At 36.4% G+C, this 18,289-nt stretch overlaps 1 protein-coding gene and 1 pseudogene across 2 annotated transcripts in view; both read right to left on the reverse strand.

Annotated features, from left to right (window-relative positions):
- Nucleotides 1–18,289, reverse strand: part of FBXL17 (F-box and leucine rich repeat protein 17) — a 470,512-nt gene that overhangs the window by 303,872 nt on the left and 148,351 nt on the right. The window lies entirely within an intron of this gene.
- LOC123818088 lies at nucleotides 6,558–7,105 on the reverse strand (annotated as a pseudogene).

Genomic DNA, 18,289 nt, shown 5'->3' on the forward strand with positions numbered 1-18,289 from the left:
ATGTGCTCACAAAAGTACTGAGGGAGACGCTCGGTCGATTCAGCCTTCTGCCCTAGGTGTACCTTCAGCTCCCAAGAAAATCTTTCTGGGATGACATGAAACTCTGAAGTGGCCATTCTGTTAGCGCCACATTGTCAGTGGGGGTGGGGGGGGGGGGTCTTGCTAAATTTCTCAAACCAATCCCTGACTTTTACTCAATTCAGGTTTTGTGAACAGTTGTATGTCTCCTGTCCATATCTTAGTACCACAAAGTAACCATCTTTTTATACTACTAAACTTTTATTTCCAGAAGATTTTGCATTGGGGCTAAAGAAGTACCTAAAATGGTTTCACTGGTCAAGCTTTGTTATTCCTGACTAAGCACAGGTGAATTTGTACATGTCAAGGATCCCAGTCACTGGTAGATTTGTTATTACTCTTATTAATGTTCCCCTCAGTAATGCACCCTATACTTCTATTTTCTATATAAAACCCAGCATTTCTCTTAAACCACATTATTTTTATAGTTAGCTCTTTTTACAGAGTATTCTTAATCCAAACACCCCCAAAATTTTTGCTGTTGGAGATGTACTCTTCCGGAAAGAAGTAAAACACCAAAGAGCCTCTTTGAACTGCAGGTGCTGGGCAGCTGGCTGGGCTCCTGTCCTGACAAGCAACCTCGTGTCCATACCACAGCAAGACCAGAAGAGGGCCTATGGGGTTTCTTGAAAACACTCTGAAGCATGACTATTAAACCTATGAATGTAAAGATGAATTTTGCCATGCATAACCACATACATCTGTGAACTGTTAAATACAGCCACATACAATACACATAGAGCTTCGCTGTCTTTATCCTTTATTATAGTCACTAGGAAGTCATACATTCATAAAAATTTTATTCAGCCACACAAATACCTCCTATACATGTATAGCACAGCTTCTGATACAAAATTTCTATGTGAATTCTTATATATCTTTTGGCTTCCTTTATTGTAAAATATCTCTTTGTCACAACAGTGCAGATGTACTTAATACCAATGAACCATACACTTCAAAATAATTGCAAAGGTCAACTGTATATTATATGCCTTTTACCACAATTAAAAAATCTCTTTTATCAACCAGGACATATAGGAACATACAATAAAGTTCCATAGAGAAGAAATTAAAGTACAGATAATAGGGAGAAAGATGCTAGCAAACCTAAACTACATATTCTATAGACTTGGGAGAATTTAAAAATACCTTCTAGAACAATGGAATAGCAAGGGGTAATGATTCCAGTCACTATCTACGTGAGATAAAACTCTAGTTCTGGCTGACTGACTCCCGAGCGGTTAGAAGTCGGGCAGCCAGGCTGATTCCCAGCACCGGAGCCAGGTGCCGACACTGGGACATGGTGGCTGCTGCTGCCAGGCACGTACTGCTGATAAATGGAACCTTTCTCACTCTTGCAACAGAGCACATGTTCATACATGAAGAAACAGATTCATTTTGGCGCCCACATAACAGCATTCTATTGAGATCTTGAAGAGTGTTTTACTCTTGGTTTCAGTTACAGAGCTCATTTTTTTTTCTGACCTGACAATCACTGACTAGACTCCCATGGCCTTCCCTATGACCATTTTTGCCATTTCAACTTGAAATATGACAGTATCCAAAGGCAGCTCCAGGAAGCTAATTCCTGGTAACCTGCATCATTATAAGACACATACTGAACACCTCTAGGAGATGTGGCATATTTTCATTCAAAACTCCATAAACAGCTCTGTCAAATTCATCACATTCTTTCCCTTGCTATGGGAATTTAATAATAGTGCCCTCCAGTGTTTCATAAAAAGCTGCCTAAAATAATCCTTCAGAGCCTGAAACAAATAATTACATTTACAAAACTGACATTTTAATTAAACTTACTTTCCTTATAAATTCACTGGTAGTCTTGGGTTATACAGATCACAGAGGATTTGAATAAGTAAAGCCATACAACCAAGATCTTCTAAATGCTTTGCTCCAATTTTTAAACGTTTAGTAAAGTATTTTAAAAGAAAATCAAGTTAGAGTATAGAATGTAGGTAACCAACTTTCAGTTTAATACTGCTTTTATTGGGAAAAGTATTACATTATCCAACTCAGGTTAAAGACTAAAATTAGTCAATGATTGGTATGGCTGTATATGTACTTAAGTACAAAGTGAGACACTAAAATGTTACCTAGCAGACACAGGCTTGGAGGATTATAAAAATACCTTAAATGGTTTCCAAATTTTCTTAAGACCCTGGAAATGCAAAAAATGAAACAAAATTCTCAATTGTACAGGTTACCTACAGGAGGTGAAGCAACAGAAGACTCACAGAATCTTGGCAAAGACAGCAGGATGTTTCACTTTTTCAGGCTAACAAGGATAATTAATGTGACGCCAGTTGGAGGTGTTAATTTTTGAAAAGACTAAACACTTCTGTATAGTTAAGCATGTTCAAATGTCAACTAGTACCTAAATTACTTCTTGCCAGCCCTGCAGATGTTGGCTTTACTGGGAGTGAATTTCAGAGCAATCTGCTGTAATCTTTAGGGATCAAAGTCAAGGGTTAAGATAGGCTGCCTTGACAGGGTTAACTGAGGCTGTAGATCAGTACCACACACTCATCCGCCAATCACCTGTCAGGCTGCCAAGATGATTACTGTAGAGACCAAAGGCACAGGGAGACAAGGGTTAGAGAAAGACATTACTAAGAAAACTGGGGAAAGCCTTCTATTAAGGGCAGGGAGGGAGACACAGGAGAAAGGGAGAGGGTTTTAGCATGGGTCTTTGCATGGTAAAACTGAAAAAAATACTAAAGAACTAAGACTGCTGGGAATGGAAAGAAAAGGGACAGAGAGAATTTCTCTCCCTGAGCATATAAAAGCTTTCAAACTTTGACAGGGCCTAGTATGTACATTTAGAGAAGAATTTGGTTGGACAAGAGAAAGAATATAGGGCATCCCTTCTGCTCATCAATAGGCCTGAATGAACCACAGCTTCATTAAAGCTGGCACTCCAGTACAGAAATGGTAATAAAAGCTAAATAAACCACATTTAGGACATCAGGCAAAGCCTTTCCAGCACCTCACAGAACTGAGTACCTCGGTGGGAACTGAAAGCTTTTAAGGAGAGAGCCTGAACGCCTGCCAGAGACAATAAAAATTTCTAATTCCAATCATGAAAATAGGATGTCCAGGGTCTTAACTGCTGTCACATCAGCGATAACTACCATGTTAATCCTCTGGCACCTTCTCTGTGTATTCTTTCCAATCACTGGCTTCTTACTCATATTGGGCTGCTGTCTCTGCTTTATTTCCAATCAAGGCCTGTTTGGTTCTTTATTCTCCTACAGCATCTGATATCTTTCACCATTTTATTCGCATTCTGTTTTGCTTTCTAGGACCCTTTGCTGAACTGTGTCTCCTCTAAGCTATCCCTCCTAACTCCTTCTTGCCACATTACCATTCAGATTTATATTCCTTCAATAACTGATCGCATCTCACACCTTCTCTGAAAACTTTAGGAAACAAAATATTTCAACTGCAAAAAGGAATCCCAGAACTTTCCTATCAAGGCCCTTCACTGTCCATTCCTACCATTCCCTGATATCTGCTAGGCTAGCTCAGATCTCTTTCCCCAAGTTTTGGGAAGTTGTTCTCACTGAGTTGTGTTCAGAGAGCTGTGTTCATTATTTTAAAACTGATCTCATTTCCTGATTACTTTAGAGAAAGGAAAAATTAGTGAGTCACAGAAATATACTTGCCTTAACACAAATTATGAAGTAGGCAGTCTTCAACATGACTATGCCCTTTAGGCAGGAACCATCAATTGATAACAACTGCCAAGGGACCATGGGGGCTAAGTTCCCTTTGTGCTACAACTACTTGGGGGTCTGCTCTTCATTTTCTCCATCTCCTTCACCCTCCCTTTCCCCTTCACTTCCACCAGTCTTTCCTGGGCTGTGCTGCTCAGGACCATCTCATACCTTCTCTCAAACCTTTAGGAATAAAAATATTCCAAATATAAAAGGGAATCCCAGAGCTTGCCTAACTAGGCTCTTCAATACACAAACATTTGACATCTTAATGCTTGAGCTGACCCAAACCTGGATATCTGGTGTGGTAGTCTTTTCTTTTTTTCTTTCTTTCTTTTCCTTCCTCCCTCCCTCCCTCCCTTCCTTTTTTCTCTCTTTTCTCTTTCTCTCTCTCTCTCTTCCTCCCTTTCCTCCCTCCCTCCCTCCTTCCTTTCCTTCCTTTCCTTCCTTTCCTTCTTTCATTCATTCATTCACACTTATTTAAATGTTTCCTGAACACCTGGCTTTAACCTTGGCTACACTTTAAGGATCATGTGGGTAACTTTTAAAAAATAGTAATCGTCCTGGCTGGTGTGGTTCAGTGGATTGAGTCCCCGCCTGCGAACCAAAGGGTCACTGGTTTCATTCCCAGTCAGGGCACATGCCTGGGTTGTGGGTGAGGTCCCCAGTAAGCGGCACGTAGGAGGCAATCACACATTGATGTTTTTCTCCTTCTCTTTCATCTTCTCTTGTCCTCTAAAATAAATCAATAAAATCCTTTAAAAAATAAAATAAAAAATCATAGTTTTAAGAAAAAATAGTAAGAACCAGGTCCCATGCTTAGAAGTTTGGAGTTAATTGGCTTGGGATGAGGTCAGCCATTACTATTTTTGAAAAAGAAACCCCATTGATCCCAGCCTGGACTAGGAAACACTTCCCTAATGAAGAGCAACTAATATATAAATATCTAGTCACTTTGAGTATAAAATTAATTTATTAAGCTCAGCCTCTTCAGTAACTCATAAAAAATGCAGATGTTAAAATTCATGTAGGCAATAACTACTGGGCACCTATTATGTACCAAAAAATATTCTAGCTGATAAAATATGGCAGTAAAAAAAAACCCCGACAAAAATCCCTGTCCAAAGGGGTGCTTACATTTCCTACTTATAAGGGGGCAGGGAGACCAATAAATAAATAAGCAAATTATATAGTATGTTGAATGGTGTTATGTATGATAGAGAAAAAAAATAAAGCAAGGCAAAGCAGATGGAAAACAGTAGAAGGAAGAAAGATGGGGCATAATTTTAAATAGGCAGTCAAGGATGATCTCATTGAAAACACGATAATTCAATCAAAGATTTGAGGGAGGTGAGGGAGCAAACAAACCATGCTGATATTTAAGGCAAGAGTCAGTGCATGAGGCTCTGAGATGGGAAGTGCCCTAATATTTGGGAGGATTAGTAAGGCGCTGGAGGTACTGCAGCAGAGTGAATAGAAGGGAACTAACAGGAGACATGGCCAAGGAAATGAGTGAAATAGGGCAGACTCTATGAGACCTTATAGGCCAAAGTAAGTTTTTTAGCTTTTGTTCTGAGGAATTTTGGGAGTTCCTGGAGGTTTTAAGCTGGAGTGTGACATGATATAACTTGCATTTTTAAGTGATCATTCTAGTTTCTGTGAGCCAAGGATAGAAGCAAGGGTAGAAACAGAGACACACTGTATTGAATGAATCTAATCAAGCCATATCAATGAGTTGGACCACAGTAACAGTTAGCTGGAGGTGGTGTGACGTGATCAGATTCTCAATATATTTAAAATTAGAAATTAGAGTCAACAGAATTTTTTGACAAATAAGTTAAGGGGCCTGAGAGAAAAAAAATAATCAAGGATGATCCCAAGGTTTGGGGTTTGAACAACTGGTAAGTATTTTTGCAATTAACTAAGATGCTTTGGGTGCAGGTAGGAACACACAGTTTGGTTTTGAATATGCTATGTTTGAGATGCTTGTTAGATATTCAGAGAGATATGTCAAATAAATTGTGGAGTCATCAGCACATACATGGCATTTATACTTCTAAATTTAAAATATAAAAGTACTGATTATATATAAATATGCTAAGCTAGGTACAATCATAGTAACCCTATAATTTATAATGGATAAAAAATAAATTAATCAGTTCAATTAATATGCAGGTATGTACACCCATAGTAATAAAATATACTACATGGTGGGCTAGCAAGATTATTTTCTAAAAACATGCATTAACAACTATAGTGTCCTGAGTCACCTGGGGCAGTTACAAAGCTGTCTTCATTTCTTATGAAAACATAATTCAGACTTCATGGCTCTAGCACATGTCCTCTCTAAAACCTCCTGGGATGACCACAGGCAGAGTATTGCCCTCTATATACCCACCAACGTTACAGCTCCCACCACAGGCTTAAACACGGTGCTTCATAACGTGTCTAATTAATTGCATGTTGCTGCCATGGCTGGGTAGCTCAGTTGGTTAGAATTTCATCCTCATACACCAAGGTTGGGGGCCGATCCCCTGTCAGGGCACATACAAGAATCAACCAATGACCTGCAAGCTACTGAAGGTCAGGGACCATGTCTTACTCACTTTTTTGTAACTAGTGCCTAACACGATAGTAGGTACATCAAACACATTTATTAAATGCTTACTGTTAAATGAGTATATTTGAAATTAGGATATAAACTTTTTAAAAACTTTTATTAGCATTTATTTTATACTGAATTTACTCCTGGACCATAGGTTTTTGTTTCTCCAGTTTCTTCTGGGATATCTTTTCCTTCTCTGCAACCTGTTCTGCTTTAGGAACAATCAGCTCTTCTTCAGTAAGGATCATCTGGGTGTGGCAAGGAGAGCTCATGCATCTGCCCATGAACTCTCTAAGTTCTACACCACATCTTGAGAGCTTTGTTCACCTAGATGTACTCAGTTACCAGAAAATCTACATCTACACCCTTAAGTTCAGCATTACTCTCTGCATTTTTAAGCATGTGCAGCAAAAATTCACCATTCTTTTTGGGCCACCTACACTGTCTGTGTGCAGCCCCACTGTTTGGCCTGGGCACACCTACCAATGCCATCATTGTAATGACAGAATGGCACTCGCTGCTTCTGTAAAGTGACATCCTTCAGACACTTGGTGGCTTTTCAGATATGCATATGCTTGATGGCCTGGGCAGTTTCATGAGTGTTCTGAAAGTGAACACAAAGATTTAAATCTCTTGATTTGCATGATTTTGAGGAGTTTTCTGGGTCAAGTGAATAGCAAATCATTTTTGGAATTTACCTTAGGCCTCTTTCAGGAAGAGAGTCAGGATCTAAACTTTAAAAATAACTTTGTTTATTTAAGTTTCTGGCAATTAGGTCTGTCTTTTTTATTTATATCAAATTCAGGACCTGCAGCTCTGAAGTGACATGCTTTTAAATGTGATATATTTGAACATAAACATCACTAAGATGTATGCATTAAATAATAAAAAACAACATTCTCATTCCACACAATTAAAGGTCATTTTAGAACAAGCATAATCAGTTCTCCATTTACATATTTGTCCTTAAAATAAAAAACATTAAAAATAAAAAAAAGCCTCTGTAAGTTGTCAGCTTTGATGTGTGTGGCAAGAATTTTGAGTAGTTCACCAACATTTTAATCACTGTCTTCTGCTGCAGAAATGTGGATTTGTTAATTGGATTTCTGCTTCTTAAACCAATTCAGAATGGATGCTCTGCTCCTCCTCTCTTACTCTGGCAGGCAGCATGGTCTCTAATTGACTTTTTTCTAGTACTTTTCTTTCCATCGAATTCCTTTCTCTTCTCCATAAAAGATTTCTAGAGCTTCTAACAAGCTACAAACAGCACTAAAAGTTAGCAGCACTAAGTAGCCCTGTAACTTTTTACAAAGCAGGAGCTAAGGAATGGAACTTTTCTTCAATTAAAAAACAAAATGTGCCCTAACTGGCATAGCTCAGTGGATTGAACTCGAGCTGTGAACCAAAGCATCGCAGGTTCGATTCCCAGTCAGGGTATATGCCTGGGTTGCAGGCCATGGTCCCCAGCAACCACACATTGATGTTTCTCTCTCTCCCCCTCCCTTCCCTCTCTAAAAATAAATAAATAAAATCTTTTAAAAAATTATTTATAAAAAAATGTTCACACTTTTACTTAAATAAGAAAAATAAATCAAAGTTCAAATAAATTAATGGTAAATTAAGTCAAAGGTAAAGGCAAGTAAGAAGAGACTACTTCATCTAAATGGCCTGGTTGTATACCTGTCTTTCATTTTCCTCAGACCAAGTTCAGAGGTCTATTTGAAAAAAAGAAGTTTATAGAATTTTGAACCCATGTTAGTTATTTGTACCCACATATCACACTACAATGTGTTGAAAATTTTAGAACTATATTCCAAATAAAAGTTTTGTGATCTTATTTTTAAAAGCAGTAAAATAATGGAAATGTCATTAGTCCAACACCAAAGCTTATCATATACAAGCCATATGACCTGTACATTGACCTCTTGATCTTACACTATTAAAGCAAAACAGTCAAAGTATTCCATTCATTATTTCTAAATGTGTAAAGCTGGAAAACAAAGGCATAATATTGATGATGTGTAATTTTAAAAACATTCTGGCATATATTTTTATTTTCTGCCATTACAAAAATGTTACGGAAATATTGTACCTACTGTCTAAAATAAAATGTCTTTTTTTCTTCCTTTGTGGTTTACAATATGCAACTGGAACTCACTCCACATCAAAAATCTCTTAGCCTTACACTCTCATTTCTAGGCCTCAACCTAAAACCAAAAAGCTAAGAGCAAAAAGGGCCTAAACCCTAATTTCAGGAATTAGTGTTCCTCTTCTATGGCCAGGTTGTTTCAGAGAGAGTGAGACAAAAAGTCCTGACACACAGGATTAGCACTGGCTGAGCCACTTGGGTCTTCCAAAGGCCCCCAACAGAGTTCCTAACCAAATGGGAGCAGCGTGAAGCCCCATCAAGGGGTACCTGCAGCTGCTCTCTGAGGGTGACCATGTAGGTCTGGAGGACCCTGTGTGACCCAGGAAAAACACAGCTGCCCTAGGCATCCATCAGCAGCTTTCTCGCTTCTAAATCTCTAAATCATTTGTAATAGAACAAATAGTCCAAAACTAATAAGTAGTTCTTTCTCCTATCATTACCCCAGAAGTCCCCAAATAAAGCCCCAAACACCCCTTCTAACTGGAAAACAAGTCTGATATTAACAATCTAAAAAGGAATTAATCAGATCACTCCTACTGGTCAGAAAGTAATCACAGACTCTCATCCTAAAAAAAAAAAAAATTAGGATGCAAATTTGGAAAAAAAAATACTATTTCTTCCACAATCTTCGTCTCTGGCATTGTACTTGATGTAATTATTCATGGTATTATCCAAGTGCCCCAATCACATATGATAATGAAAGAATGAACAGTTTCCCAGTGAGAAATATGGCCTAAGAACACTCAAACTTTTTAAAGTGCATGTAAGGATTTATACCCAAAACCGACAGAGGAATTCTACAAACACTGACTCAGAGCCCATCTGTGTCACTTAGTTTCACCTTTGTTGCACAACAATAATCCAAGAAGCAACAGCATTTGGTTTACAATATATTTAAATTAGGAATTCGTAAATTTTAGTTCCTGACTCCCTAATCACACTCAATGCTAACAGCTGGAAGGGAATGATCTAAAATTCTAGGATAATGACTAAGGTATAGGCAGTGTATCAGCTATCAATAAGAAAAAATAATCAGAAAATATCTTTATGAAGTTTTTCTTGATACTAAATAATGTAAAACATAAAATTACATTATTAAAGTAGATAGTACAAATTTTTGCAAAATGAACTGCAAAAATTTTACAACTTTGATTTATATATTAAAGCACTACTTCCTAATTAAAAAAAACAACTGTCCATCTGTAATTCTATTCTCTCAACCAATTTTGTCTGTCTATGAGTTGTTGAAAAGCTTCAATGGACTGAGAAAAATTACAATAGCTAGTGTACATCTAAGGTAGAACTTTAAAGACTGGTTTATGATTTATTTTAATACTATATTCTTTATAACTTCTTACATCAACAGAAAGCATTTATTAAAATTATTTTTTAAAATTAAAAAGACAAACAGGAATTGACATGATAACATGTTATTTTTTTGTCAGTCAAAACCATTAGGTATAATTTGAATTAACTGGTAACTAATAACCAATCACTCAAATTACTTACTCACCACAATTAACTTCTTACTTAGCCAAATATTTTTCTTTACATTTGCCTCTGTGAATTGACACTGTACATTACAGCTCTGGGAAAACATTTAAATTTTACTCTGCTAGGAGCATGTATAAAAAGCATTTCTCTATAAGAAGGCAGCTAGCCCTCTATCCCAATTTTGGGACTTACCATGGCCTGTAGCTTCATTACTCTCAGCTGTCACGTAGTTAGCTGCCCCTCTCTCTCTTGTTATAGCCTGTCTAGTTATAAACAGGACAGAGTGTGAATAGTGATAGTCTAAAGAAGGATCAAGTATAATTTAAATCTTATGTGCAATTCTCTGCTTTGTGCTTTGATCCACTGTCACAAGATTCTCTGAGAGGAAATAAATATCAGTTCTGTTTTCTCAAATGTGCTCTCTTGAAAGAACACAAAATGACAGAGAAAAGAAGATATATTGAGACTAAGCAGAAAAACAGTAACTACTAACAAGTATTTATTAAATTACATAAAGAGAATTTCATTAAGGAAACTGGTTATTCTAATGAAGTAAAAGCGGAGAAGATGAACTGGAGAAGCTAGTGTAAGCCAGAGATATAGCAACAGCAGGAAGCCACAGGCACCCCAAGGCTGGGGGGACAAAAGGAAGGGTCAGTGTTACAGGAACCCACAGGCCTTGGTCACCCAATACCATCTGGAGCTGCAAGGGCTCTGTCCAGGGCTGGAACCAAGGAGTAGATAAAGCTGTAACCAAAAATGCTACCTGAGAGAGAGGGAAGGAAGGGGAGAAATATCCTAGCTCTCCTTCCCTTTGGCCTAAATGGCACCTACAGAGTGAAGTCCCTATGACAATACAAGTATGCTCAGAGAGAAGAAAGGATCTGAAGGCAAACAGACCTAGGACCCGCATAAATCAAAAGGAAAGAAGGGGGTAGGCAAACCAGTTTCCAACAATGAAAAAAAGTAGTCAATCTAATGGGATTTTGTTGTAACAACCCAGAAGCTGATCACCTTTGTCGTCTTCTTCAAGCCAGATGAAAGCTGTAAAAATCATAACCTGAGCTGCCTTCTCAGGCACAGGTGTACTGTTTCATTTTTAAAGATCCAAGATTGATAGCTAGTTGCATGTTGAAAAAGTACCTCTGATCAAACATAATGACCAAGCATTTCCTGTAGCAAATATAACAGAAAGCTCCAGCAGGAAGCTTTTTCTTAGAGGTGGGGAGGGCTGTGGTACGTTGGCAAATCATCCCACTGGGATATAATCAATTGAAAGGAAGTCTACAGGAGGAACAGCAGCTATGTTTCTAAAGGTTTTGTAAATACACCATGATAAACAACTTTTGTGTAAATGTCTGTGATATCTCTGGCTAGAGAGCAAACATGTGAGGAGCTCAATTGCCTTTAGTCAGTGGACTCTACTGGACTCAATTCCTGGGCCAGTATGTCTGGAGAAGAGTGAGCTCAGAAGCAAACTTCATTCCAAAAAGTATTACAGAGAATAATATGTAGGCCCAGACTCTGTTTAAATATTGAAGCTCCAAGCTAAAATTAAGAACACACACAACTACTGTAACATAAATAACTTAATTTTTGACTAATAGACAATTACTATGGAAATAAATTTCCTATTTTCAAAGAATATGACTACAATAAAGATACAACATAATCTTCCTTTTGGTATCCATGAACCCCTGTACATCTCACTATAAACATCACACAATGTTAAACAAAATTATAAAGAAAATTAGATTATTTTCTAATAATCTAATTAGATTAGATTATTAAATTTTATGTGCAAAATCTGATTAAATCTTATGTCCAAATCTTGGCTTCTCTATGACTATTGATTGGGTGTGTACAATGTTTAAAACTGTGTGTGAATCAGCATTTAAGATGTATACATGCAGGCACTTCCCATGGCTAATGTGCCCAGGTCAAGTGAAAATAGTGCTTAAATAAGATAGTTAAACTAATTACAAATAAAACACTGTTAAATATTTTATAAATGTTTAAAACTAGTAAGTCAATATAAGTGCCAATGTTTGTTATCAACTGAATACATTTTTAAGTTAATTAGATTCTATTAACTCTGTAATTCTTTTTTTTTAAGATTTTATTTCTTTTTAGAGAGAGGGGAAGGGAGGGAGAAAGAGAGAGAGAAAAACATCAGTGTGCAAGAGAATCAACTGCCTCTCACATGCCCCTGACCAGAGAGGGGCCTGGCCCGCAACCCAGTCATTTGCCCTGACCGAGAATTAAACCAGCAACCTTTCAGTTTGCGGGATGATGTCCAACCCACTTAGACACACCAGTTGGGGCAACTCTGTAATTCTTAACAACTGTTTATTCTAAATTAATAAGTAAGATCTGCTTACTTTTTTTCCTCAGTACTATATTTCCTCATTCAGTTACATATAACTTATTCTCATTGAGCCCCAAATCTGGTTTCCCTAATTCATGTAGTCTATTCTACTGATTAAGGGATGAGAACCCATCCATGTCCAATATCACTTTTTAGATATAAACCATAAGACTGAGTAAGAGACTCACTCTGATCCTTAAATAAAATTTCTGTCAAAAAACAGTGTGAATGAATTTGCAAATATAAAAGAACATGAAAGCAACAACTCCTAATATTTTTATTGGATAAAGACTGACCTCATGTGTTAGGAGAACAAATAAATATAGTTGAAATCCATTTTTACAAGAATATTTGCAAAACCCCCCATAATTTATAAACAAGTGTGTAATAAAAATTCAAGGAGTTAACTGAGGATAATGTAAGCAGAGTAAAAAAAATATTTAAAATATAAAGTCAAGATCCAAGAAAGGCTCTTTCAGAAAAGATTCCCAAGTTTACTCATTTTATGTTTACATATTTATATTAAAGCCCGAAGCAACCATTTTATCAAACAATAGATGCAACAAAGAAACTCATTTGTTCATTTTACTTGTTAGAACTTCCACCAACTGAGTCATTTGAAAGATGTGTCCACTTGTTTTACTAGTGTCATACTGACTAGCCTGCTACTGCAGGCGCTGAGATCAAAACGGAGCACGCTGACACATGACGACCGGAGTGTGAGCAGCAGAGTTATAAAATGTGAACGGAGCGGCCTCACTGAACAAGTGTCACCATCTTAACAGTATGAAAAAAAATAAATGTGGAAAAGTGATACAACTTATGTAAATACTGCCTATACTAATTTAGAAAAATAAAAACCAAAGTCACCAATTTGTGCAATAATAAGAAACAACAGTATACCCAATTCTGTGTATTGCTATGTAAGAATATTGAAAATAATTTTTATTAAAATGCTATTTTAGTTGTGCAGTGTGTTAAATCATTAAATAACCCTTAAAAGGTCAGCAGGAAAAAAAAAGAAGAGCAGGCAAATAATTATTAATCGTGAGATTCAGCATTGACACTCAGGTTCATCAAGTTTTCAAGTAAGATTTATTTTCATGAAAATTATTTTATTTTAGTGAAAGATTATAAGTGGGTTAGGACTAAAGACATAAGACATATACCATAATGAATATTTTTCTCAGTAATTATTTTATTTATTCATTATATTTTCCAGCTGCTTCTTTAGTTATGTGGGAAGCGCTCTCCCTCCACAACCCTAGAGGAAGGTAGATGCCATTATTTTCCTCATTTTACAGATTAGGAAACTGAGGCAAAGAGATGAGGTGATTTGCCTAAGGTCATACAATCAGCAGTCACACCATTAGCTCTGATGACAGCAATATCTGGTTTTCTGTTTCAAACCTTTAAGAAAAAAGTTAATGGACCAGACCAGGCACAGATATTCTCAGCACTCAGTTTTTGACTCAGCTCTTAACTCCCAGAAGGCTGAGAAGAATTGAAAACACGGTCATGTAAAACAGACCCTTCACGACACTCACTGAATCACACTCACTACAGACCATTTCAGAGATGAATGAGTTTAAGAATATGCACTTTTCACATATCAACATATCATTCAAGTACTATAATACATCAGAAGCAAAGGAAATGATAACCTATGACTAAACAGTAATATCACCCCTAAAGTAGAAAAAAAAAAAATAGTATGTTCTTCCTTTAGAATGAGGCATTCTTATCTGATCAGTTGTTTGGAAATGTAAAAGGCAAAAAAGTTCATCTTTTTTTTTTAGTATCTGAATTAACAAGAAAAGGAAGATGAAAATTGAGTTAGCTGCATGAATGAACATACTTTCAGTTACTTATGTTAAATTGACTAAAAAAATCAATTTTGTTTTCCTTTAGAAAACATTTCATGTTTTCAAGCATAAGCACTTTTTAAAAACATGATTTTTAAAAAAGTATTTTAAATGGCTTAAGAAAATATCAGAAGTTTGGGCATTTTGTTTTGCTGTCACCTCCCCCAAAAAACTGTTTAAAAATAAGCACCAGCCAACATAAAAATCTTCAACCAGGCCGATACCTATCATATCCTAAGAAGTTAGTTCATGCTTATAACTAAATAACTGAAGCAACAATAAGATTTAATGTAGTATCAGACCTAATATTATTAATTAACAGTCCTAACTTTAAAATATTTCAACAATCTAAAAAAATACATCTATCCCTAATTTATAAAAAATGTAAAAGTTTTACATAGCATATAATAAAAATAAACTTTTTGTCAAAACTTCTTTGACATCTTCCTGAAATCATTTAAAGTAAGATCTTCTTGACTGAAATCACTTGAACTGATCTGATATAAATCAATTCATAACAGATAATGTGATATTAAATTCATAAACCCACAGCATTTATGAGGTTTGCATTCCAACTACATGTAAAAATAACTTGCCACTTGACATTTCAGACTCCATAAAAGCCTACTTGATTTTTAAATTAATATTTATATTATTAATTATTATTTGGAGTATCTCCCATGCTTACTGTACATTCTTAAAAGGTATAATATTGAATAGTATGATTTTATCATGTTACATTAAATAACAGCATTTTTAAGTTTTTATCCCTTACAGGCTTTCTTTCTTATTATGGAAATTATCAAATATAAACAAAATGAGAATAGTATAATGAGCCCCCATGCTCTATAATCCAGCTCAGTTATCTATATTTTACCATTTTTGTCTACTTTATGGGCCTATCCACTTTTCTCCTTTTCTTTTTTGTATTCACTTTTTACTATTTTAAACCAAATCCCTAACATTTTGTAATTTCACTAGTAAATACTCAAATATATATGTATATATAAATAAATAAATACACAGACATATATGAGATACTCAAGAAGTTTTTAACAAATATTTGGTAACATTCACCAGTGAGCAATCTGGACCTACAGTATTACTGGAGGAAAGGTTTTTAACTACAAATGCAGTTTCCCTCAGAGACATAGGGGTATTAAAATAATCTATATTCTCTTAAGTGAATGAGCTTTGGCAGTTTGTAGCTTTCAAATCAATTTTCTATTTCATCAAATTTGTTGCATTTATAGGTATAAAGATGCCCATAATATTTCCTTGTTATACTGTTGGTATCTACAGAATCTGTAAGTCATGTCACTCCTCTGAGTCATGATATTGGCAATTCGTGTTTTCTGTATCTCTCTTTTTCTTTTTTTTTTTAAGATTTTATTTATTTATTTTTTCAGAGAGGGAAGGGAGGGAGAAAGAGAGAGAGAGAGAAACATCAATGTGCGGTTGCTGGGGGCCGTGGCCTACAACCCAAGCATGTATCCTGACTGGGAACCGAACCTGTGACACTTTGGTTTGCAGCCCGCACTCAATCCACTGAGCTACGCCAGCCAGGGCATCTCTCTTTTTCTTAATCAGTCTAAATAGGGACTTACCAACTTTATGTATTTTATAAAGAACCAGCTTTTGGTTTTACTAAATTTCTGCAACTTTTATTTTTCATATCATTTATTTCCATGTTGAACTTCATTATTTCCTTTCCTCTGCTTACTTTGAGTGTAATTTGCTCTACTTTTTCAAGCGTCGTAAGATAGAAGCTATAATCATTGAGTTGAGATCTTTCATTTTTTCTTACATAGGTGTTCAGTGCTATTACAGTAGTCCCCTCTTATCTGCATGGATACACTTCAAGACCCCTGAAGAATGCCTGAAACCGTGAATCGTACCAAACCTATATATACTGTTTTTTCCTATATATACATACCTAAGACAAAGTTTAATTTGTAAATTAGACAGGAGATTAAAAACATCATAGAACAGCTACAATAATATAATGTAATAAAAGTCACAGGAACATGGTCTCTGTCTCTCAAAACATCTTATTGTGTTGTACGTATGCTTCAGGAGGGATGGGACAGGATGGCACAAGATTTCATCACACTACTCAGGACAACTCATAATTTAAAATGTATGAGTTCCTTATTTCTGGAATTTTCCATCTAATGTTTTTGGGCTATGGTTGACCACAGGTAACTGTAACCACAGAAAACAAAATCACAGATGGGTGGGAGGGGGCAGAGAACTACTGTAATTTTACCTAAAGAGTACTTTAGTAGCATCACAATAAATCTAATGTGTTGTGTTTTTATTCTCCTTCCGTTTCAAGTACTTTCTGATTTCTCTTTTGATTTCTTCTTTACTCATGGGTTATCTAGGATTGGATACACAAGGGAAGTAAGCCACAGATCTCTGGGATTCTCCGTGCAGTTCTCTCCATGCTGGTACTCAGTCCTCTAAACTCTGGGTGCCTTGGTCTCCCTGGACTTTCTGTTCCCTTTCAATTGTGATAGCTGTGTTGTGCCTATGTTTTCCCCTCCCTGTGATGTGCATTGGAAACTCTTTCAATGCATTAGACAGAGGCAATCGTAGGGCCCCTCTTGTTTGTTTCTCATGTCTCAGGAATCCTTGTCCTTGATATCCAGTGTCTTGAAGACCACTGTTTCATACATTTTGTCTGTTTTGGGGGTTTCGGGGCAGAGAATAAATCTAGTACTTATTTCCCCATCTTAGCTGGAAGAGGAAATCCAGTTTTGTTTTGTTCTTTATATATACCACTGTGAACTCATGGTTTTTATGCATGTTGTTTCTCTTATTTTTAAGTATATTTTATTGATTATGCTAATGAAGTTGTCACATTTTTTTCTCCCACTCTACCCTCCACCCCCCATTCTCCAGCATCCTCCCCCCACCATAGTTCATGTCCTTGGGTTATACATATACGTTCTGTGGCTTCTCCATTTCCTATACTAATTTTAACCTCCCCCATCTATTTTATGCCTACCAATTATGCTTCTTACTTCCTGTGCCTTCCCCCGCCCCGTTCTCCCCCTCCTCCTGTCCACTGATAACCCTCCATGTGATCTACATTTCTGTGATTCTGTTCCTGTTCTAGTTGTTTGCTTACTTTTTTGTTTTTGTTTTTTAGGTTCAGTTGTTGATAGTTGTGAGTTTGTTGTCATTTTACTATTCACAGTTTTGATCATCTTCTTTTCCTTAGGTAAGTTCCTTTAACATTTCACATAACAAGGGCTTGGTGATGATGAATTCCTTTAATTTTACCTTATCTGGGAAGTACTTTATCTGCCCTTCCATTCTAAATGATAGCTTTGCTGGGTAGAGTAATTGTGGATGTAGGTCCTTGCCTTTCAAGGCTTCAAATACTTCTTTCCAGCCCCTTCTTGCCTGTAAAGTTTCTTATGAGAAATCAGCTGATAGTCTTTGTATGTTACTCTCTCCTTTCCTCTTGCTGCTTTTAAGATTCCCTCCTTATCTTTTATCTTGAGTAACTTAATTATGATGTGTCTTGGTGTGTTTCTTCTTGGATACAACTTCTTTGGGACTCTCTCAGCATCCTAGACTTGCATGGCTAGTTCCTTCACCAGATTAGGGAAGTTTTCCTTCATTATTTATTCAAATAAGCATTCAATTTCTTCCTCTTCTTCTTCTCCTTCTGGCACCTCTATGATTCAGATGTTGAAATGGTTAAAGTTGTCCCAGAGGTTTCTTACCCTCTCCTCATTTTTTAAAATTCTTTTTTCTTCATTCTGTTCCAATTGGATGTTCATTTCTTCCTTTTTTTCCAAATTACTGATTTGAGTCCCTGTTTCCTTGTCTTCACTATTGATTCCATGTATATTTTCCTTTATTTCTCTTTGTATCCCCTTCATTTGTTCCTTCATTTTATGACCTAACTCAATTATTTCTGTTAGCACCCTAATTACCAGAGTTCTGAACTCTGCGTCTGATAGGTTGGCTATCTTC

The sequence above is a fragment of the Phyllostomus hastatus genome, unplaced genomic scaffold (genome assembly GCF_019186645.2).
Source record: "Phyllostomus hastatus isolate PE091 unplaced genomic scaffold, TTU_PhHast_1.1 phas_contig_254, whole genome shotgun sequence".
Lineage (NCBI taxonomy): Eukaryota > Metazoa > Chordata > Mammalia > Chiroptera > Phyllostomidae > Phyllostomus > Phyllostomus hastatus.